Genomic DNA, 25,252 nt, shown 5'->3' with positions numbered 1-25,252 from the left:
TCTGAATCCTTTTGAATCAATAAAAACAACAGTCACACTCATTGCTTCCAAATAGTTTGCAAATTGTTCAATACATTTTGCCATTTCCCTGGAAAATCAATTCCATGTCTATATTTTAGCTCTGGTGAGCACAAAACCAACTGTCTGGGGAAGTGCTGGTGTGCCAGGATATTCTATGGCCAAGTGGGATCAGCACCTGTCAAAACCAGTGTCTTTCCAGCCTCCAGTTTGATATATGAACATACCTAGCAAAGAAATGCAAGTATTTCTTCATCTTCAAGGAGAAAGGCATTATGAAAACAAAATGTGGTTACTAGCTTGCAAGTCTGTGGTTGAAACAAACTTAGGAATGTACCTTCATGGTGTGTGGCTTTGGTTTTCTTTTTAGATATCTTTTTTTAATAGCAAGAAATAATTTTCTCTGTGTTAGTATCTAGTGACTCATGCCAGCTTCTGGAGCAATGGCACATAGTAAATTACGCAACTAGTGCTTGACCTCTTATTGTCACCTGAAGAACCAGGTTTCAGATTATTTGGCTAGGATGGTCTTCTCATCATATCTTATAAATATGCAAACTTATACTGTTTTAGCTTCCACAAGGCATTTAAATTACTTGTCAAAATTTTAAGGCAAATAAAGAAGCAAAAGAGCATTTTCAGAAATGTTCTTTCCATTCTTGGAAATGGTGAGACCTCTACAAAAGTTAGGTAGCTTTCAAAACTATAGACAACATCTTAGATTTCAATTGATTATTGTATTTGGGCAGTGCAGTTTCTGTGCTGTCATGTAGAAAACTTTATCCAAGTGCAGCTTCTGCTAGGATTTCCAGATAGAGAAAGAGTAATTTGTTTTTTTTTCCATCCAACTAATCTCTGATATCAGCTTTACTTTTATTTAAGTAATGTTGCTATACAAAGCAAGGAGTAAGGCCCACATGCCAGACTGAATACCCAACAAATAGTCATCAACCAACGACCTTGAGGTGTGGCCAGAACCCAACGGTAAACTGTGATCCACAGTTAAATTCCAGCACAACAGGAACAATATTTTTTTGTGGATTTGGGCTTGAAAGAGTGCAACGTTGTAAGATAAAGTTGCAACATTCTAAGATGTTAAAAAACTGCAAAGGCACAGCAGAAATAGGAATAGTTACAGAAGACCTTGAGTTTCTCTGCAGATGGTCTGTATTTCTGTTCAGGAGAGGTCAGCAGCTCACAATACTACAGAAGGGCTGGCTGTGTTGTCTGGTGTGTGGCAACATCACGTGTGCAGGCAGAGATTTAATGGAACAAAGTGGGGATGGGCAAATAGATGTATGATGAACCACCTTTAGCTCCACCCTCATGGCTCCTCTGTCTTGGGCATCACCTCAGATAGACAACGAAGGCTGTAGGGCTTGTCAGACCTCTTTCTTCAGCCTCCTCTTGAGTTGTGATGGTGTCTGGTTTTCTGGGGATCTATTTACATTGTAATAATAATACTTGTTTTTAAATGTTTAGTTTCATTTGGGTGGGTTGTAAAAGCCTTCCATTTTTTTTCTCTGCTCTTCAAATGTAGATCTGTTTTATAATGGAAAAGGTGCCCTCAAAATAATAACTCAAGAGCTTTATTTTGAAAGCTGTTAAAATGAAATGTTCCATCATGTTAGAAAGGAAAGAATTTATTTGTGAAACTTGGAAACAAAACAATATTCCTAAACTCCTTCCCCTTTTTTCATCGCTAACTGTAAAAAAGAATGCTCTGAAAATTAGATATGAATTTGCAGGGAATTTCATTTACATAAAGCTGCATTTCACTCCCACTGAAACTGCTTTCTTCATTCAGTTTGGTGTTTGAAAGGGAAAAAATATTATTGCTTCCCTGTTTAAGGAAACAAGCAGAAGGGGACGACAGCAACATCCCTTGCAGGCTGCTCCAGGGACATAGGAGGTGCCAGCACTTCCAGTCTTTTCCGTTTCCCATGGGATTTTGGTGGTGGGATTTTAGCCAGTGGGTTGACAGCACCAGAGATATCCTTGAAATAAAAGCAGCCTGATTTTCAAAATTACCCTATACTTGCCACTTTTACTGACTGCAGTAAAACTTCACTAAGCTGAAAGAAAGGACATTTTAGTGTAGGTGCTTAGCCGACACTCATGTTACTCTGCATATTGAATGTCAGCAATAAGGAATAATTTCTATTACTAATACTTAGTACCTCATCTAGCAAATACTTCTGAAATTTGACACCAAGGGAGTTATGTTAGAATGTTCTTTTTAAAGCCAAATTTAATGGTTATCACTTGTTTTTCTTAATTTGTATCAGCTAATTGCTTTTAAAATCAAAATGAATAGAGGCAGAGCTTCTCTGAGACTCTGGGAGTGTGCTGGGAGCATGTTGTGTTAAATCTGCTCACTTCACTTTGAATTGCATCAGATTTTCAAGTGTAACAGACTGTTAATGGGTGCTGTCACACACAGTTTGACACAACCATATCTCTACATTCTGAATTTTGCAACCTTGATGTTGTCGCCACTGGACCTATGAGAAGAGTTTCAGTCCTTTATGAAGGGCTTCTTTTAATGTGTCTGTGTATTTCAGAAGAGCTTTCTGAGGCTGCCCTATTTAATAGCTGCTATTGGACAATATTTTTATTTTTTCTTCAGCATCATAGACCTATTTCAAAGTTAAAGTCAACAGTCTATAAATTCATTCATTTCACAACTGCACATCCCTGAGTGCTAGTGAAAGAGACAATTTGCTTCACTCATAAACAGCATAACAACATATATGATCACAGTGTTTAGGAACAACCAAAAGAATTCATGAAAGCCAAGAGGCTTTAGAAGAAGTCTCAGAAAGAAAAGGGCTAAAACAGTGAGTGTGGAATAAATCTGGGAGGAAGAAACAGGAAAAGTTGGGCATGTTGGGCTGGAGTGAAGATACAAGTGATATAAGTCCAGTCTATTCCACAGGAAAAAGAGAAAGCAGATCGTTCACAGCTCTTGCAGCTACTGCAACTGTTCCTGCAAGTAGGAGTCACGGTGGCAAACTTGCCTCCAAGATTTCAGGTGAGGGGTGATGCAATGAAAAGGAAGATGGCAGGAAAGAATCACAGGACTCTTTAGTCCCCCAGGTAAGGAAAGGTCTCCTCTGCTTCCAAAGCTGTTTTTAGTGCTATCCCTCCCCTTTGCAGTGCCGTGAGAGGTTTTCGGTCTCTGAAAATATGCATGGGTAAAACAGAGTCCAGGCTGAAAACTGGACCTCTGAAATATATTTAAAAAGTGAATTAACTACTTCAAGAAGAGGACTCCTATCACTGTATCAGTCCTTTCTGGAAAAAAATTACCTAGACATGTAGATCTCCAGGGTGAGCTGTGTGGCTTCAGCAGAGAGATGTTCATTCACCCTGAGAGTCTGTCGTGGTTTAAGCCCAGCTGGCAACTCAGAACCACACAGCCACTTGCTCACTCCCCTCACTTCCTCCCCCAGCTCCTGGAGGGATGAGGAGGAGAATCAAAAGAATGTAACTCCCACGTATTGAGGTAAGAACAGTCCAGTAACTAAGGTATAACACAAACCCCTGCTGCTACCACCGATAATAATAATGATAAGGGAAATAACAAGGGAAGAGAATACAACTGCTCACCACCCACAGACTGATACCCAACCCAACCAAGCAGTGATCTAATCCTTCTGGGTAACTGCCCCCAGTTTATATACTGGGCATGATGTGCTGTGGTATGGAATACCTCTCTGGTTAGTTTGGTTCAGGTGTCCTGTCTCTGCTTCCTTCCGGCTTCCCCTCCTCACTGGCAGAGTGTGAGACTCACAGAGTCCTTGCTCGGACTAAACATTGCTAAGCAGTCACTAAAAACATTGGTGTTATCAGCACTGTTCTCAGGCTTAAAGTCAAAACTGCAGCACTGCACCAGCTACTAAGAAGGAAAAAAATGACTGCTACTGCTGAACCCATGACAGAGGTTTACTAGAAACTTGAAAAACATTAAACTTTCATCTGATATTTATGCAGTAAACTAGACTCTTGACTTCATCAGCATTCATTTCAGACTGGAGTTAGCCAGAAGAGCTGCTCTGAGCTACAGCTAATGGAAATGAGAGGTAAATTTGATCCAGAATCTCATGTGGAAACTGGCAATATAGATTGATTGAGACATTATTTTAGAAATATTTCATAGTCAATATTATGACTTCAAAACTCAATGTCATCTCGAGTCTCCTGGCATGAGTACATGACATTTATTAATAGAGGTGCTGAAGGACTGGCATCCAGTTGATGTCATCAGACAAATTACTTCTCCATTACCTATTGATTACTGTTCTGCTTGGCAAAGTGTATGTGCTTACTTTTCATACCAATGGGAAATAAAAAAATTCAATAGCTGACCACTTTAGGTAATTATCCAGTTCTTGAAATGCTGCATCTATAGCCAGAGAAAAACTGTGGCTTTTCCAGCACCCAGTAATCTGTCTTCTCAGCAGAATGGTCCCAGAGAACATATTGCTCCTGGGTTCCTCACATTTCGCTGGATCTTTTCCATTAAATAATAGGTGTAATTCATGCTCCTGTCCTTATTTTCCACTGTGTGGGACACAGTTAATCAAAGGATGACTTTCTTATGTCTGATCTGCAAGAAAGAATCATTAGTAGAGCTTGTGAAAAAGTTTGGATCCTTCAGGTTTAAAAAAAAAAAAAGAAAGAAAAAAGATCATGATTATTTAAACAGAAAAGCTTGTAAGAATGTACCAGTTTTCACAAAATATGACAGGGGAAAAGCAAAGTGGGTTTTAAAATCATTTTTTCTTTAATGAGATGAAAATGCTTTGTTCTGACTATATTGTCCAGATTCATTTTGCTGAGACTGCTCTATCACATGTTGGACTGCACAGGCATCACCGAAGTTGTGATATTATTACCTTATCTCTGGAAAACATTTAGGCACTGCTGAAATTAAATGCTTATTTGGTCTCAAAATCAAACGGTAGATTGCTCTGTATGAGAAGTCTTCTTTTTTTAATTTTGTTTTCTCACTTTCTATGAAACCACCTAATATGGCCCCAGATGTTCTGATGTCTTCTGGTGACAGAATAATCTATTTCCTAGTCACAGTTGAGAGCATAGTTAGAAGATCCAGACTTGTTCTCAAATTACTGATCCCTTCATACGGAAAAAAAATAGCACAACTCTCCTTCACATGAAATAAGCCTGGTGATGTTGCTTCTATGTAAAGGCAATGTGAAGGTGACTGTTTCTAGACCTTCTAGTTAAACCTGAGATAGGATAGACACAGAACTGAGATAGGAGTGCTAAAGGGCAGTTCATGAAGACAGGAGTGTAATGGGTAAGTTTTCAGGCTGCAGCCTGTTGAAGAAACAATGGAGAATGTCCAAGTGCCATTAGAATGGTGATAAAGTAAAGGTTTCTCTATTAGCATTGACAAAAAGGGGATTTGTCTTCTCCTGAGTCTCTGGTTGTCCTACATCATTCCTTTTTCTCGGACAACAATGAATCCGTGGCCAACTCCACCTTTCCTCCTTCCCAGACCAGAAAGAAAAACACCCTACTGGCATGCAGTGAGCATCTGGGTTATTTTGTAGTTTCTGCTTTGAAAACTTCAGATAGTTTCTTGACATTCATGATTGTCTGAACACTGCAATTATTTGTTAACATTATGAATGGGAAAATAGGATCACTCATAAAAAGCTGAATGAACTCTGAAAAAGATTCAATACTGAGGAACTATAACTTGTTATTTGTTGACAGTAGTGCTTTGTATGTGGGAAGTGGATGCACGGGCTGTTGTAGAGCTGTGGAAGGTCTATGTTTGACAGGGTTATGTTTTCTTCATCTGTGAGTAAGATCAGCAGCTCTTGCCCTACTGCCTCCAGCCCTTTTAATCAGAGTGACTTTTCCTCAGCCGGTCTGAAGTCCTGGCCCTTTCCTATTTGCTCAGTGAGCCCTGTTACTCCTATTTCTGTCATGTACATTTATCCGTAATAAGCAATAATATATGCATTTATCTATATCCATACTTGAGAGTTATTCATACTTCCTAGTGCTGAGTGAGCTAGAACTCAGGCCATCTTGCAGAAGATGAAGAAATGAAGAGACATTAGCTTTTTATTACTTCTGGGATGTATGTAAGCGCTTTTGGTAAGTGACTACTTCAGTTTTAACAGCTGAAAGTTAAGCAACCTTAAAAGAGAGTACAGTTTTGTGTTCACTGAAATAGAAAGGATAACTTTTCTGGCATGATGGAGGTTTTTGAATGTTATTACATGCCCTGTGAGCAACTGGGGGTTTAAGATTACAGTTCCAGAACAGAAACCTATTGAGTGATACATCAGGGACTTGAGACTGAAACAAGCCGTGTAGGTCTGTTATCAAGGATGAGGTATGTATGGCATATAACCAGCATCTGAAACATGTGAACACGTCTCTTAAAAGGATGTTTGCTGCAAGTTTAGTAGAAGTGGTGCGGATCTGTTAGTGTTTCCAAAAAGAATTCCCTTCCATTAAAAACTGAGAACATATTAAAACTAAGTGAATCAGGCACTCATCTGTACCTCATGTGGCCAACACCCTTCCCTTGTCTCCTGGGATAGGCATACAGACAGACAGAGGAGACTGAAATCAAGCTTCTACAGACTGTGGCAAAGCTTCTACCAGCTTCAGCATGACAAATGTCACCCAGTTATTGCACTTTCTAGGAACAAGAAGCTACACTAACTACCTGCTTGCCTTTTGTAAGGAGCTATGTATCAAAAAGGCAGTGGTATGAGGTATTTGGAAGAGGCTTGTTATGTGCCTGTGCTAATTAACAACTGGAATAATAGCAGTTGGAATATGATCTCTAAGGTGGGACTCACTTCACTTAGTCAAACCATGCTAAAATTAAATAAATCATGCAAAGTTCTTCTACATTTAACGGATAAAGTTATCTCCAAAGTATAATTCATTGTGTCCGTTTCAGTACAGAAAAAAAGCCCCCACATAGAGGTGGCAGTGGATGGGAGGCAGCACGCTGCATTTTGGGGAAGAAGTGGATAGGCAAACTGATGAAACAGGGACTAGATAAAGTGGACAGAGGGGTTGACTGAAATCTGACTGAACTCCTAAGCTCACAGGGTTGTAACCAGTGCCATGAAGTCTGTCTGGAGCCCAGTAACATGGTGTGACCCAGGGGCTGTAACGGAAACAAGTATTTTATAACATCCTTGTTAATGGCCTGGACAGAGGACAGTTTGCAGATGATAAAAAAATAGGAGGAGGCACTGATATGGCAGATGGTTGTGCTGCCATTCAGATGGAATCAAACAGACTGGAAAAATGGGAAAACAAGGCCTTCATGAAGCTGATCAATGTCAATGCTTCAGGAGATTCCATCAGAGAAAGATTATTCTTCCTTGGATGACAAATTCTGAACCTGAGGGGAATAACAGCACATACTAGTAAAGGCTGGGGTCTGACTCACTAGAAAGCAGTTTCCGAAAGGGCCCTGGGGCACTCTGATTGACAAGTTTACCATAGCCAGCAATGTGTCCTTGCAACAAGAAAGCCAGCATTCACTTGGAGGAATATTGCCAGGCATCTGAGGCTAGAGGATACACATACACATAGACACTCACCCTTGCTTAACAGCACAATCACTCTGAAATTGAGCAATGTGCAGATATTTCCCTAACAAGCCCTGGTTAACTTGGCCAGCAGCAGGGGGACGTTGGTTGTGTCATTGCAGTGTCATGCCCAAATGTTGCCCTATACACTAACTTCTTATTCTGTGGTCAGGAGAGTGCACTGGTGCAAGACTGCTGACTAACAAGCAGAAATATCCTCTCCTCATTTTTGAAACAGGACCCCTGGCATTTTGACTTACTTCACCTTTATTGTTAGGAACCCAAAGTAGAAATATTATAAAGGTTTCAAAAGGGTGGATAAGCAGACAAAGCAACCTAGTCCATGACTTTCCAGTGCTGTTGGCTTTGTCAGTGTGATGCTATTCGTAGACAGATGATTCCCAGTTTTTACTGTACCTCATTGGGCAGGGTAAATTGCACAGACACTCCTGCTCTTGGTTTAATAGCACTTTCTGCAGATTGCTTTCTTGGATTAACTTCGTGCCTTTGTTCAGCTGTCAAAAATAATTCATGCAAGAGTGCTAAACATATTTAAGGCAAATAATAGCACAATAATGAATATAAACCACGTAGCATTGCACTGTGGATGAAACACATGGGGAAGGAGATGAAAGAATTAATAACTACAAATACTGGAAATGGATTCCTTTTTTAAGGATAAACACAGAGTGATAAATATCAGACTAAAAGCAAAAGCGTATGCAGCATGGAAACAAGGTGTAGACAAGCAGAACAGTCACCTCTTAGAGCAGCAGAAAAATAATTAGAAAATGTCTGGCAAGAGAAACTAAGTCATCTTTAAGGAGTGCCAAAAACTAATACATAATGCATTTGATTACATGCTTTACTTTTTGTATACCCAGAGCTTTTGGTGGTGTCAGAGGGACATCTGGCAAAGTCAAAGGGGTGAAGTGAACCTCGGAATGGGAATCCAAAGTAAATTCTTTATCACTTACATCCTTCCCAGCCTTAAACAGGCTTGTAGGATTTTATACCATTGCTCAGCACTGCAACACCTGAAAGCTGATCTCAGCAGAACTGATCTACATAATGTTACATTTGAGCTGCTTTATCTGGAACAGCATTGCAAGTTTGATTTAACCTTTTGTTTTGTTTTTTTTTTGTTGTTTGTTTTTAACCTACTATTACATCAAGCATATGTAGTGTTCACTTTGCAAGACTTGTCAGATTTCATGAAATAAGTAGAGTTTCATAAGATGAAGACCTGATTTAAGCACATTTATTCAAGTCCTTAAATCCCTCACCGTTTAAAGCACCATAATGCAGAGCATGTTTTTTCAGTCCACAGAAAACAAGGTTTAATAAATATATTTGCTTAGGAATTTTTCCTTGTGGTACAAAAGTAAATTTTATTTTACAAGGGTCCTATTTAAAGGAATATTCTTTTTTTTTTGTGAATAAGAACTTAATACAAGGCAGAAGTAGGTGTAAAGGTGGGGCCCCTTCCTAGTGAGGTGTCCTCAGGGTGCATACAAGGGAAACATCTCCAAGGCTGTAGTCATGTTGCAGAACAATATTCTGTCTACATGAGCAAGGGACTGTGGATAGACAAGATAGACAATGTTACATTGCTTTCCAGTGATAGATAGGTACCGTGGCCTTTGCAGGCACATTGGCCATTAGTGGTGGTGGCTAGGGCAAGCTTGAGAAAGGCAGATCTCATCAGGCTGGTGAAAATAAATTACTTTTTTCTTTAACAATTTCAGCAGTGCAAAAGATTTAATTCTCCAAAGGAGGTCATCCAGTTTGTTTTCAGAAGACTTTTTAATCATCACAATTTAGAGGAACTGAGGTAGTTTTGATCCAAGAGCTCTACTAGGAAAAGCAAACTGAAAATCTGATTTTCTTGCTGTCCATGGATATTAAATTTATGCCATATTAACCCCTTGCTCTGGTTCTCATCCGGGCCATTTAGGGGGCCAGGAAAGACTTCTTCTGCACATTTTTAAGTCCTAGTTTGGGTGCTGGAAGGGAAAAATGGTAGTGAATGCTTATGGTTAGAAACACGTGACAGTGAGGATGATCTGGGTACTCCTAGTGGCATAAGTCTTTATATCCCCTATTGTTGTGGCTTTTATGCATTGAGGTCCAGAAGGGATTTTTTTCCTATGTTTGGCTTTTTGACGAGTAGGAAAGTGGATTGATTTCTCCTGTAGCACAGGATGCAGTAGCTTTCCTAGGGTACCTGGCAAAAAGTACGTAACAAAGGTGAAAAGGTACTTATAGAAAGTCCTCTGATAGAGGAGATATCTAAAGCAGGGATGCAGCAGCCACACTCCACTGCACATTACTGATGTAGCACATTATTTGTGTGGGTTTTCTTTTCCCACTCTATCTCTTTGATCAGTGTGGGTTGTTGGGAAGTTCTGCAGTATGAGGATAAATGTTCTCTGAGCCAGCTAAAAAGAAAGTCAGAAACTGTCACTGTCCTGGTTTCAGCTGGGATAGAGTTAATTTTCTTCCTGGTAGCTGCTACAGAGCTGCGTGCTGGGTTTAGTTTGAGAATAATGTTGATAACACACTGATGTTTTAGTTGTTGCTCAGTAGTGCTTAACCCTGATCAGGGACTTTTCAGTCCCTCATGCTCTGTCAGTGAGGAGGGGCACAAGAAGCTGGGAGAGAGCAGAGACAGGACACCTGACCCAAACTAGCCAAAGGGGTATTCCATACCATGGCACGTCATGCCCAGTATATAAACTGGGGGCAGTTACCCAGAAGGGGCTGTTTTGCTACTTGGGGATGGGCTGAGTATTGGTCAGCGGGTGGTGAGCAATTGTGCTGTGCAGCACTTGTTTGTTGTTTGTTTTTTTTTGTTGTGTTTTTTTTTTTTAAATCTCTCTTTTTGTTATTTCCCTTTTCATTATTATTATTAGCAGTAGTAGTATGTGTTATACTATACCTTACTTTGATTATCAAAATCAAGCCCTCAAGTTTTACCTTTTTTTCTGATTCTCCTCCCCATCCCACTGTGTATGTGTGGTGGTGATGCAGAGGGAAGGAATAGTCAGCAAGCAGCTGTCCGGTACTTAGTTGCCAGCTGGGGTTAGACCACAACAGTTGTTTAGTGAATGTGGCAAAGAAATGTTTGGGGGTTGCATTTTTTTCCTCCCACTTTTTGTCTTTTGCCAGATTTGACCTGAATTCACATGTTTGGGTAGGAAAGCTCAAAAAGCTGAGCCCAGTTTTGAAAAAGAAGTATTGTACACCAGTTCATTTGTCTTCACCTGACCTACAGAGCTGTTCAGAAACAAGAAGCTCTGTTTTTTCTTAGAAGCAGGGGAAATAACTTGCCACTAAGCTGTGTGTTTCTCATTTAGAAAAATTATGTATGTTTTTTCTATGTCTAAGACAATGTGAAGGCTGGATATTAAAAAACATTTTTTGAGTATTGGTATTGAACAGGGTATGCAAAGCACCTTGACTGTTTTTCTTTCAATTCAGTGAGTGTCAGGTGATTTAGAAAATGCTGATAAGTACTTCTCTTACTTTTCTATAACTATCTTAAAATATCTGACCTGCATGACACAGATAAAAGCAGACAACACAGTTGCAATTTGGGTGCTTTGTGGAGGGTGAATGATCCAACAGTCTGTCTCCCCTCCACACTAAAGTGTCTCCTTCCACAGTGGCCCTGAGAAGGACAGGACTTTCTGAAGTTAATCAATGTTATACACATGAGTAAGGAAGCGGAACAGCCTCATCTGACATCCAGGAAGATTATCCTGACATTGTAGAAGTAACTTTGGGAAATGTTCCTGCAGGGGACAGACCTTGGCATCATCTGAGTCACTTAAACCGAGACTGCGAATAAGCAGAGCAAATCTAAGCTTTGTGAAATTTCAGGCCATATATTTATTTGCATATGATTTGCCAAAGTGTCAATTTCTAAATATATCATTTGAAGATGTTCAGATGCTCTGGAGGCTCTCACCATGATGTGCTCACATCTTGCTGTGGAGGGGTGGGAAAGAATGTATATTTATTCCATGTCCAATTCTGTTCTACTTTTGGAGGCTTTCTTAGAAAAAAAACCCAAACTTGGATTTCCCAGACTTTTGGGGAATTTTGGAATTTGGAAACTCAGATTAAAGAATCCTCCTTGAATTATTTAAGCTGGAAGGATTTCTTTCCTTTGCTATTAGATATTTTGGAGAACATCCTTTGCTCTACCAACGATAGGAAATACCCTGTGGAGAGGACTGAGAGGGGAAAATGTTTTTGAGAAGCATACAAGTCCAGTGAAGAGGTCTCATTTAATCTCACTTAAAAAAAAAAAAAAAAAATTAAAACCAAAAAATCTCTCTATTAAACTCTCCTTTTTTTCTTTTTACCAGACTATAACACTTAGCAACTGCTGTCAGTTGTGATGTGTCAGGAGACTGGTGCAAGGCGTTATTGACATTTACATTTACATGTCCTTGAGTATGATCTTATCGTGGTTTTTTTTCTTGTTTGATGATCTAGCTTGTAAAACTGGTTAGAGGGGACTGGAAGAGAGTGAATGCTTCACTTTCTTTTAAATTCCTGCCACCTGTTGTTGCTAGAAGCCGTAATGTAGCAAGCTAAATGCCACAGTATAGAAGTGAAGATATTTTGCTTCTACAAGCTCTTTCTATTCTGCACTGCCAGCTCATGAGTTGGTGTTTGATAGCTGTGCCCTTCAAACTCAACTTTTTATGGATCCTCTTTACTTGTGGTTAAAACTTTCCAAAGAATGCCAATAAACTTTCTCTATAAAACTGTGCTGACTATTCTAGCTGGTTTGGAGATAAAAATTAAAAATAAATAAATTTTTAAAAAGCGATAAAAAATAGAAAAAAAATTGTTCCTAACTCCTGGCAATTTTTTCTGAGATCTCCTCTCCATGGACATGTGGGAAGAAAAAGGACACAGAGGATGGGTCTTCTTCCTTCTCTCCAAGTTTTGTCAGGCCTGCACTGGCCAAGGAAGAGCTGATTTACAGATAATCCCACCAATTTACCCATTGGTAAGGAACAGCACTCATCAAATCAGTTTTTACTTGGGATCCTCTGTACAGACCTCTAAAGTGTTTGGATTTGTAAAATGCCATAGAACTCTGCTGCAGAGCTAGAGATAAAATGTCTTAAATACTACTAGTCAGTAGTCTCGGTCACAGTGTCTTGAGATGTCTTCTCTTATACCACTGAGTTCTGTCTGAACTGTGTCAGATTCATATGAATGTGATGTGTTCTGTATCAGCAAGCCAGCCAGCTTGGCTTGAGATCAAACTAGACAAAGGAGTATCACTGTCAATAATTTATGGTTTCCTGAAGCCAATGTGTTTTAACTATTCTACCACAACAGTGCTACTGGGACGGGAAGTCCATCCTTATTTAACATTATTTCAAAGTTTAATATAGTTTGTCTTTTTTTTAGGTCACAGGGCCCACAGATCAATGTGTATTGAGTTAGCCAACCGCAATGAGATAGTTAATTCTTATTCGCCACACTTTGAGCACTACCTGCATTGACTAGAGAAGGCAGAACTGGCTTTTTACACTGAAAAGCAAGGACAAAACTTCACTAATGACATTGCCAAGAGCTGACATCAAGTTATTTAGGTTGGAATTTTGACCTTATCGAGCTATCAGTTCTTCCCATCTTCCCAAATAAACTCCTAGGCACGCATTTGCAGTTTCTAACCACACTGTATGATATACACTCTATGGAAAATTACAAACGTCAAGAACGCAACAATCTGACTTATACTGACACTCAGGTTCTTTCTTTGTTGTGTACATTGCATTTTTTTTTGCATTTCAGTGAGAAGTTTCTGTATAAGCCTCAGTGCGATGGGTGAAAATAAATTTACTGCAGGATGTTTGGCTATTATACAGTACCATAAGCTCATCTACAGAGCTTATTTTTACACATACATTTTATCAGCTGGTAGCAAGTGTTATCTTACCTGTAACAGTGTGAAAGATTTTACCTCTATAAAGCACCAGCTGTCGTTGCCATTTTTTTCACAAAGCTTCAAATACTCAGGATTTTTCTTCAGATGTTAGCGTTTAGGTCTGTGTGATCATAAGCAGCTCTTCTCTTGCTCTGGTTAAAAACGAAGCCCTTTATGGCTTTATGATTAATGAGAAATTTTGGAAATGTCATATTCAAAATTTAAAACTCAGACGATAAACAGTAATAAGCCTAATGCATTTGGCTTAAAATTAACAGAGTAATATGTAAATAAATTGAAAAACTTATACAACCAAAACCCAGATTTCATACTGGTAGTTATAAATGGCCTGGAAAAGCAATCTGTGGTTCCCTAAGAAGGTGGGGAATATATTCTTCTAAGCCCCACCATGGCAGGATGCTGATCCCAGACAATGATGATTGCTTAGCATTATTATGATACACATAGATGATATAATTTTTCTAAGTAAGTGCAGTGCTCAGAGTCTCAGCATTCTTTAGTAATGCTGAATAGAAAACAAAGCTTGAAGCAGCTTTCAATCTCTAGGGTTTAAAATGGACTACTGCCCAAAACCCTATTAAATTATTACTTCAAGGATACCTATCAGGTAGTCAGACTAGTAAGAAGTCATGCCAAGCCTTGGTGTAATATCCTACGACACCACAAGAAGAGCTGTGCCAAGGTGTGACTTGTGTAGAAATGATGGCACCCAAACCATGGCATGATCATTCTTGACCTGGAACAGGTCCAGGAGATATTTTCCTTCCTTTTGGAACCAGCTTCCACAATCTCCTCTGGTGAAGGCATCTGACAAAAGAAGTGTTTGGGCTTTTGTTTATGCAGACCTGGGACTGCAAACATTTTAAAATTCCTTTCCTTAATCAGTTCTTTACAACCTTTTTGATCTGAATTTTCCATGTTCATTTAGCTTCAGGCTGTGTTTATGGAATGTTTTTAGTTAAAGCGGTTCTGCTCTTTCAGAAAACAGATGAGGAAGTAGCTAGCTTTTACTGAGAAATCTCAAAATTTTCAAGTACTTGGCTTTGCAATCTGAATTTTTTGCTGCATTTTTGTTCAACAGCCTACAAGTGGGCAAAGGCCATATACAATGAGAAAAGCAGGTTCCTTGCATTTGCCACTTCTCTGGATTTAGGAAGTATGTAGTGTGTGGGTGTGGGTGTTCACCCTTTCTTGGTTTATGAAAACAAATGCAGTGAAAAACATTATGCTCCTTTGACATGAAGCTTTTATCCGTAGTATCCCCAGGAATCAGCATCTGTAATGGAATCAAACCAAAACTGTTTCTAAGATCTTTTTTTCCCCATAACGTGGCTCAAGTCAGGAAGAACATAAACTTGCTGCCATTTTTTTCTAGCATTTCCCTGTGTCACAGTCTTTTTGTCTTTCTCCATGATTATTATAAATCCTATTGAACTCTGTGTATCTTATATATCTATTACTATAGAGTAGTTTTCTGGAAACTTTTTTGTCTCTCTGTTTTATCTAACCTTATCTCCAAACCCTGCTATTCTCACATTTATTCAATTGTCTTCCTACAGTAAGATAGAAGAGAAGGCAACTAAACCCTTGGTAACTCTCTAAATAAATGTCTTTGAGGGGGTAAGTTGCAGGCAGCCTGTTGATCTGGGAAGCTAGCTTATAGTGATGACATTAACACCATGTGGTTATGACCATGTATAAATCTCTTAATCACAATGTAATTTTTCCCACCTGCAATATGAACTGCAGATGATACTGCTGAGGATTAAACATCAGTTACTTTTTGTTCAGTAATCCAAATGTGTGCAAAGACTTGCACTAACCTTACAGTTTATTAAATGGTCTTAATACACTGCCTTACTTGAACTGTCAATACATGCAGAGAGACCTTTTTAAGCAGACGTTTCTTGGTTCCTTTTAGTCCTAACGAAGCTCTTCTAAAAGTTTTCTGATTTCCCTTGGCTCTGGTAACTCACTTAATACCTAGGGTTTTTTTCCGCAGTTAAACAGAATTTAAAATACCAGCAAACTCAAAGGTTTGATGTTTTGTACATGTGTCATTTCCTGAATGCATTAACCCCTCTCTCAAAATCTTTGTACAATTTTGTAATTAAATGCTCAAAGTTTAAGGGTGAGGTCATAGAAGGCCTGTCTTGTATTTCTTCCGCTTCCAACAGGAAGCTGTTCTCTTGTGGACTTTAGTTTAAAGTGATCAAGACTCTTTACTATGCAGTGCTGTTTATTACTCTGCGTCTTCAAAATCTGGACTCAAATGGAATCTTTGCAAATGGCTCTCTTTTATTATGCCCTGTTCTCTGCAGTGCCAAACATGCATTTTTCCAGGGAGACTTAGAGAGTCCACTCACTGTCCTTGTTCATAAAGAGCAGCTGAAGTGGAAGAAAAATCATTAAAGAATTTTCCTAGAGATCTTGTGAGAAAATGCTTAAGACTGAGTGAATGAGAAAATATCCATCAGTTAGGAACTCTGCCTAATAGGGCAAGAACCATTTAGAGACAGTCTTGCCCACACCAGAGAGAAAAGAGGGGCAGGTATATTGCACCAGGGACTAGAAAAAGAGATAAAAAAGTAGATTTGTACCTGAATAGCATACAACAGCATACAATTGCAGCCTCTAGTGTGATTGTAATAGAGTTCAATCACAAAAGTATTTGAGCATAGCTAATTTCAGTCTTCACGGTTGTTATCTCTGGTTTGATAAACAATCACAGCTGAAGCCAGACAGCAGCCTTTTGTACCAATATCCTGTGTCTGGATGAATCCTGCTGTATCTTGCACACAAATACATTTACAAATACAGTTGCATATTGGGGTCAGCTAGCAGAGCTATGATTTACCACAGGGTCCCATTGACCTGTGACAGGAGAGATGTTTGGACAGTTTCACACTGGGGCCTGAGTTAAGCAACAAAGCAGCATTTACTCTGATGAGGTCCTGATTCAATGTTAGGTATGGGAGAAGAAGCCAAGGGGAAAGAGGTTGACTGTTCGTGGAACTTTTGGTTCCGCTATCACTTCTATAGGCAAATAAGCACATCTCTGAACAGGTTAAACCAGAAACAAGAGTACCAGAGATGGAATTTCCCCCCCCCCCCTTTTTTTTTCTTTTTTTTGGCACTTCCCATATCTCACTGCAATACTGTTTATGACTTTTCTTTCCCTGCTATGTGGGTCACAGACAGATTTGTCTGCTCCTAAAAAGTCGTTGCATCTTTTTATCTGCCATCAGGGCCAGTCACACTGCTGAGTATCTACCTGCCTCATACCTTGCTGTGGCTCACAACTGTTAATTCTTCCAACTCATGAGATGTGCCAGAAACTGCATTTTCCATCAAAGTTGTGTTGTTATTACAGGTATAAAAGAACTAAATATGGAAGGAAAGAAGCAGGCTCTACCTCATTTTTCAGCCTCAGTAATTGCTCAGTTTCCTCTAAGGGCAGCTCTCCTAAGCCTACCTCCCTCTCTGTGCAGAGTGGGGCTGGTCCTGCAGTATACAGGGCCTGCTACCTGCATGTGAACCACTGCACATAGCTCCCCACTGCTTCTCTCTCTGTCCAAGCTGTGCTCTTGTAGAAGGGTGGTCCTCATAGCAAGAGTGCTCAGATCTGTGTGCAGCAGAATGTGAATTTATCTGCCTGACCTAGGGCAGCAGAGACTGCTCTCCTTGGCAGCACCAGCTCAGGTTTGTCACCTGCTCTTCTCCCACTAGGAGAAGGGGAGACAGTGTGGGACCTGCACTTAGAGAATGGACACCAGAAAAAGGTGGGCATGGTTGCTTCCATTGTGTGTGCAGATTACAGTAAAGACTAATGCCTGTAATACTGCTTATTAAATTATTAAATCAGTGCTCTCCACTTTTAAAAATACTTTGACGCGCTTGGAGCAGGATGACAATTTTCACTTTAGCTAGAACAAAGAATAGGCTGTGAGTTGATTAGATGAATTACAATTGCTCCCATGTAGTCCTCCAGCACCCAGGATTTACTTACTGGAATGCATCAAGACTGGCTAGTTGGTGGGGTTTGGAACAGGGTGGGGGTCCCTGCCTGGCTGTGTAGTCCTTTTGCAGAACCTGATTTGTGTCTTCAGTCTGGTTCCCTCCAAGCAGGGGAGAACATTTGGCTAAAGACTTGTGCACTGACCTCCTGCTGGTCTAGATCAGAAACCAGGGGATACAGAATTTTGTTGAGAAAAAAGAAGGAAGGGCATTACAGCCTTTCAAAGGTCATTCATGACTCCAAGGCTGATCAGAGGAGCTGTTTGGGCATGTCACTAATAACCAGGCATCCAGTCGGTCATGTTGCATTTGAGGTACTTTTCCTAAATGGGGAGAAAGAGCTAAGAGAAAAATGAGCAGTTGGCAGAATGAGTCCCTCAGTGTGGCCACTCAGCCATTCCTGCCCTTCGTGCATCAGCTGTCTGTCTCTCCTGCTGGAGGACAGAGCTGCAAGATCTTACTTTGCATGATCTGTTAAATCCTGCAGCTCAGCTCTTCATCATTAGTAACTATTAGTAGCTAAGCCAAAGCATTGAACTGGCAGTGATATGCAAAGTGAGAGAAGAACATAGCCCTGGGGGATCCCTTCTGTGCCCAACTATCTGCACAGCAATGTGGGTTTAAGAATAACTTCATCAGAAATTCCACACTTTAGAAACTCCTCCTCAGACCTCTTTTTACTCCAGCCATCTTTTGAGCATAGCGTGTCAATGGCCTCTGGAGCTGCAGAGAACTATTTCTGTGGATATCAAACTTCTTTTTCAAGTGCTATTCACTTCTTCCTTTCAGATTGTAAACAGGCAGTAAGCATATCTGGATCTGCAGAATATTTTTGGAAAATTAAAAAGAAAAATGTTGCATTTCTTTTGAGAAAACAAGGCAGCACACATTCTGTAACAGAGCCAAGGTAACTGTTTAAAATATTGATACTGATACAGAAGGCCTGTTGACAGAATGATAGTTCAGCTTTGCTTGTATTTGTCTTTCCCTTTGTTCTCCAATGAGACAAGCCTGTTTGTTTGTTTATGTAGGGTGCACACTGCATTGTGCAGATAAAGGTGCTAAGAATGAGTAACGAACACACTGGACAGGAGAGTAGCATGCAGTAGCACTTCTCAGACTTCTGACTTTAATTCAGCATGGTGTGGGGGGGATCACGCACTGCTACGGGTAGAAGAGCTGCCTCTTGAGCCCTGCTGTGCTCAGCTGCTTGGGGTGCATTTAATCTTACATAGCTTTAGCCATCTATACCTTCATCCTGGGCTTCCTTGACAATCAGTAAGAGAAATGGGCACCGACAGCAGTGTTACAGATGCCTGTTTTCAGAGGAGGTGATCCCCCCCAGACACTGCTCGCTCTCTTACCTGGATCTTCACTGACAATGAAGAGAGACTTGGGGGAATAGGGTGGATTGAAATATTTAAGTGCAGCCAACTAAATGCATCCTTGATGGGTAGAAGGTTGGTTTTTTTCCTTCTGTCTACTAGAAGTTCTCTTCGCTGCAAATGTATATATTCTTAACTTTTAATCTGCAACTGTTCCCTGGTGGGGAGGATGCATGTGTAGCAAATTTAAGACTAGAGAAAATAAGCTTGTTTTTCTTACTTACCTTTCTCTGACTCCATAGAAATAGTCCTCTCACTTGCCAGGCTCCATGGAAGACAGAGTATAAAACACTGAGTTTTAGAAAGTGTTTTGCAAGTGAAGCAATGAAAATAACCTTAGTGGTACCAGTAGTGGCTTGTGGTTTATGGACCAGTGAGGCACCTCCAGAGAAAGTAATAACAAATTACGGAGGATGGGGAAATAAGAGATAAAATTCTGCTCTCCCTACACTGATGGGGGTGTGGAAAATGCTTACCTAGCAGTGCTCAAGGTGGTGTTTATGGAAGCAGTTGTGGCTGGCCTAATTCTCCTCTCCAGTGAGCCAGATTTTGACCTTCATGACAGCAGAGTTAAAAGCAGCCTAAATGTGTGCTACTTTTCTCCATCACCAAGAGGAATGCCTCTGGCACCAGGAGTGTTACAGGGGTCCCAGTCCATGTGAACTATTTTGCTGCCCTTAGACCCAGCTTAACTTTATATCTGGGGACTATTTTGTCTCCAGATACAGCCTCTGACAGTGATGAAGAGACATCAGTGGTGCTTTTCATGAGGCCTTTCCTCACGTGTTGTACCTATAGCGTAAAGAAAGACACCTTGACTGAAAAGTACATATTTTTTCTGGGAAACTCTGAAATCCCTCCATTGCCTGCTGGAGACGAGGAATAACTGTCCACCTGTTTTGCAGAGACAGAAGCATTCTGGGATTGCCCTGTTAAAATAATGACTGGCATAAAGGAAAGTGTGTGCATGTTGCTTAAAAGGCTGAGTGAGGATTAATATTGCATTAGAAATTCAACAACTCTGAATCACTGTAGTTTTCAGTTAGTGTTTCACCAAATGGCTATAACCTTAAACGTCAAAGACATGACAGATGCACATAATTACCTCACTGTAAGAAAAATAATGCTCAGGACTGTTAAATAGAAGAAATGAAACATGACTAAGCTGGCATTTGTTACAGTGCCTAGTTTAAGACTTTTCCAAGCCATTTGATGGTAAAGCAAGTCTGTAAGCAGTAGTTCGTTTCTAATGCCTTTTCATCTTCAGGGCAACAGCAGTCATGCTCGAAGTATCACTTTCTGTGCCACTCTCCACGCTGGGCATGGGGTGGGCTAGGTCCTTACTAAGAAAGGGAGAGCTGGGATGAAGAGAGAGGTAGAGCCTGATAGCACAAGTCTGTCCTCACCACTGTCACCACCAGAACTGGTAGAACCATCCTCTCCAGGCCAAGGTCCAGTGTGAGGTAACCAAGAAATTAATAACTTTGTGAGATTTAAGCTAAACAAAGAAAAATTACTTTTTTAAACATTACTTATCATGGCAAGATGCAATATGCTGTGCCTCACATGTACAATTCAGCATTCAAGTTGCACCAGCAAACGTAACATGTAGCTTTTGTGAAGCAAGCATAACAAAGTAGACAGCATTACCAGCAGGGGAAAATGCTTTTTGACATAATTTGTGTTCATCTTTATCCATTGAGAATAACCTAGATTTTACAAAAAAAAACCCTTGACATTAATGGTAAATCTAGCTATAGGCTGCAAAAAATATACCTTACGAATGCTCTTGCCTACTCCATCAGAACACAAGGCTACTGATTGAAGTACTTTTTAATGTAATGGTTCTTTTTACTTCTCCTCCTTCTTCTTCTTCTTTACCCAAATTTTTATTCATTACGAACTCAAAAACTGTTGAGCTGAAAAATGATCACGTTTAAATTTCTTTTATGTTAAACATGTCAGTGAAGCAGCAAAGTGATTTGGTGTTTCTCCATTGCCTAAGGCATTACTTAAAGCTTTTTCTCATGAGCTACTTTTACCCAAATGCCTGGAAAAAGAAAATAAAGAGTCTTCTGAATGAATTGATTTATGAACACAGCTATTGGTTTTTAACACGCATTTCATTTTTTGTCTCTCTCTCCTGGATGAAAGATATTTAGCCTATGAATTTTATTGGTTCTAAAACCCCTCTCTCATATATCTCATGTAATCAGAGAGATTAGAGACAGACAAGACTTATTGGGTCATTTAATTCATGCCCTTACTATTACAGGACTGTCCAGAGTATATACAGTACTTTGTTTTGTTCAACTCAAAATAATTTCATATATCTGGGCTTTGAAAGTACCTAGAAAACAACTCCAGTGTCTCAGTCTTACACTGACTAGGATCAGTCGAGATAGCCCACCTGGACTGACATGGTCACAGCACAGCTGTTTGTGTGTACAGTCACTAACATCCAGTGATGCAACTGCCACCACTTGTGACTATTTCCCCATTTCTAGATGGCTCAAATTGGAGCAGTTTGGTGTGAGTATATAGCAAAGCTCATACTCATCCCTTTTCATCCTTCCATCTCCTCTAGCTTGAGGGCTGTGAACAGGAGGGAGTGGTGAAAAACATTCATGTCCTAATTTACAAGGGTACTCTGCATACTATCTTGCTCCAACAGTTTTGCTTAGAAATTTCAGATGTACCTTTCTTGGTGGTGTTTTTATATATGCGGCTCCTACAATTTTAATTTCTGAAGACTGCACATTTGAATCCTATAGAGCAGAGTGTGGCAGTAATTTGCTTGTAACAGGTGGAAGATGCACACCAAGTATTCTCTGTATACCAGGGATTTGCCTCAGTTTCATGCTTTTGCTCAGAATGTCTGTCCTGGATTCAGCAGTAGCAGTCATTTTTATCCTTCTTAGTAGCTGGTGCAGTGCTTTTGACTTTCAGCCTGACAACAGTACTGGTAACACCGATGTTTTTAGTTGCTGCTCAGTAGTGTTTAGTCTGAGCAAGGACTTTGTGAGTCTCATGCTCTGCCAGGGAGGAGGGGAAGCTGGGAGGAAGCAGAGACAGGACACCTGAACCAAACTAACCAAAGAGGTATTCCATACCACAGCACGTCATGCCCAGTATATAAACTGGGGGCAGTTACCCAGAAGGATTAGATCACTGCTTGGTTGGGTTGGGTATCAGTGGGTGGTGAGCAGTTGTATTCTCTCCCCTTGTTGTTTCCCTTATCATTATCGTTATTGGTGGTAGCAGCAGTGGTTTGTATTATACCTTAGTTACTGGACTGTTCTTATCTCAACACGTGGGAGTTACATCCTTTTGATTCTCCTCCCCATCCCTCCGGGACCGGGGGGGGGAGAGGAAGGAGGGGGTGAGAGTGAGAGAGTGGCTGCTGGGTTCTGAGTTACTGCTGGGCTTAAACCATGACAATGTCCTAGGTTAAAACCATTCTTTCATGGCTGTATCCTGACTGCAATTGGGTACTGGCATCCTCCTTCTCCTGAGCTGTTTTTTGGGGGCAGCAGAGATCTGAGTAATTGTAATGTAATGTAATTGTAATTGCTCTATTGCATGTCAGTGCCTTTGGCATATTTGGATACATTTCTTTTTAGATCAGAAATTAGTCCTGCAAGGGCCAGGTAAAAAATTTGTATTTGGTCCTGAAAAGCATTTGCTTTTTAGAGCAGAAGACATTGCATTGCCCAAGCAACATAAATGCTAGTTAAGTTCAGTACCTTTTCAACAATATGGAATTTTGAGGTTTCCATCATTATTATTGTTTTCCAATAACACAAAACTCAAAGGTAAACACAGACTAGCCTTTTCCCTTGAAGGTGCTGAAGCAAGCTGCATTTGCAAAGTCTAACAGTAGGCTAAGATCCCCATTATGTATGGGGCTGGAGTGCAGGACCTCTGCAGAACTACCATGGTTGTGAAACAGAAGGCAGTTCTCAGCTTCAATGTGTGACACAGTGCAGTGACTACACTAAGCCTACACCAGGAGAGAACACTTGTTCAAATACCAACAAAATTTTAATATCAGAAGAATCCAAGAAAGAGGGTAAAGGGAAAAAAAGAGCAGAAACAAAGTCTTTCTGACAAGACGTCTTTTGGGCAGCATTGTGTTGAGGGAAATGAATAGAGTGCTCAGATTTTCCTACTTCACTGTTTGTTTTTGTTCTCTCATTTGTCAATATGAAACAAAGAGAGGCTTCCACATATCTCAAGTACTTCCAAAGGATGATTTTAAGCCATAAAGTACCTGCTCCTCTCTTCCAGCTGACATCTTTCACATTGTTTAGTGCTTATTGTAGTAATCAATTTAGGAGACTATGGTGAACATTATTTCTTTTTTTTTTAAACTCCTAAATATTTATCCAGGAAGCAAAGTAAGTGCCTGGATTTCCATGTGCCAAAGCCCAGGAGCTGACATGGACACAAGGAACTGAAAAAAGAAAAAATGACCCAAGGACTTCATTCAGGTGCCTAATCTCATAGAGTTAATTTTGGAAAAATAATGGCCTAGGGACATAAGTATTTACCTACATTCACTCTGGCAGACTTTTAAAGCTCAGACTCACCTGTATCACTGGAATGTGTGCACTGGGTATGTGTCATTCACTGTGAAGTCAGCAAGGTCCCAGAAAAGGAAGGCCTCCTTAGAGAAAGGTCCACCTTTAATGCTTGGCGACCTCAGACAGAGCATGTGGATGCCTGTGCAAGTGTAAAACTGTCTTGCTAGTTCAGGTGCTCTGCATTGAAAATGGCCATATCAGTTGGAGTATGTATGAGAATGATATGGTTGGGGTGAGGATTTGAAGCAATGCATGTGGGTGCTAGCTAGAGGGAATTTCTCGGAGGACAAAGCCTTGCCTTCCTTGGCTGCAGCAAGCACCATGATTTCTCTGCTCACTAGGACCTCACGTATCATCTGCATCTGACAAGTGATGTCTTGAAACAGGAAAGATCCTACTGAGCAGCACTGAGTGCTTGCCAGATCAGGCTGGTTGGCAGAGGAGCATGGGGTGAAGACCTTGTTTCAGTACAAAAAATTATGGTAAGATTACCCTCTCTTTCCATGAAGTTACTTCAGCAGGGCTCCAGAAAACAAGAAACTGTCATAAGGAAGAAGAAATTATTTATTATAACTCCTGCAGACATGTCTTTCCTATGCACATTCTCATCCTGCCCTTATCTAAATTCAGCCACTCTTCTTAGAATATTTCATAAATTAGGAGACCTGATGCTTGGAAGCTCTTCCTCAAACTATCCTTTCTTTGGCTTTATTTCTGCTCTCTACTGTGTGCTCTGCACCTTTGTCTCTGATGGAGTGGGCACTAAAGCAGCGCATCTCATTGGAATAAACAAGAAGTCAGCGATGATGTTGCAAGACACTACATAGCCACTATAAAAGTCCAAAACTCTGCATTTGACCCTCCTGTTCATGTACGCTGCAGATAGTGATGGAGGGGCAAACAATTTGGATAGTTTCATTCACACTGTAACTGAAAAAACAGTATTAGAAGAGATGGAAAATACTATCCTTAAGAAAATTCCAATTGAAATCCCCAGAAAGCATAGCTCTCTGATGAGCAGCTTTAAGCAAAAAGTATTTTGTTTATTAGGATATTAATTGATAGAAGAACCAGGAATACTGATTCAGAATTGAAGACTTTTCTTCTGCAGGGCAATGTTCCACTGAATACCTTTTTTATAATTTGCTCATCACACAGAGAATGAAAAGTAGAGGTTGAGAAGAAAGGATCCAGGCAAAAATCATAAACCTATTATTTAAACAGTTACTTTGATTAATCATGTGGGTAAAAAGCTTTGGGTCCCAAAGACTCATGTTGGGAAATTTAAGTTTTGAGTGTGAATGATTCTGATATATTTTTTTCAGACTTGCCAGGGATTTGTCTTCTTTCGGTATAGATTTTCACCTGTAGCAATCTATCTGACATTATCACTGTCAGGGGAGTTTTTCAGGGCAAATGAGAGAAGATTCTAGCTTTGAATGTTATAAAAAGCTGGTATTAAATTCATCTGGCTAAATTTTGTCCTCTGTCCAGGATTCTGCCTATAGCAAAGGGAGGTAGAGAATGAGGGAGTAACTGATGCTTCTTAATGTCTATTCTTCACTAAGGCATCACTGAACCCTGAACCAAACATTTCTCCATATAGCAACACAGTTTCCTAGTTTTTATTAATGCCAGTTAAAAGCTCTTCAATACCCCTGCTGC

This window comes from Pezoporus wallicus, unplaced genomic scaffold, assembly GCF_028554395.1.
Source record: "Pezoporus wallicus isolate ANWC-B61680 ecotype Strahan unplaced genomic scaffold, APGP_CSIRO_Pwel_v1 contig_3847, whole genome shotgun sequence".
Lineage (NCBI taxonomy): Eukaryota > Metazoa > Chordata > Aves > Psittaciformes > Psittacidae > Pezoporus > Pezoporus wallicus.
The sequence above is the reverse complement of the archived record's forward strand: the minus strand, read 5'-3'. Positions refer to the sequence as shown.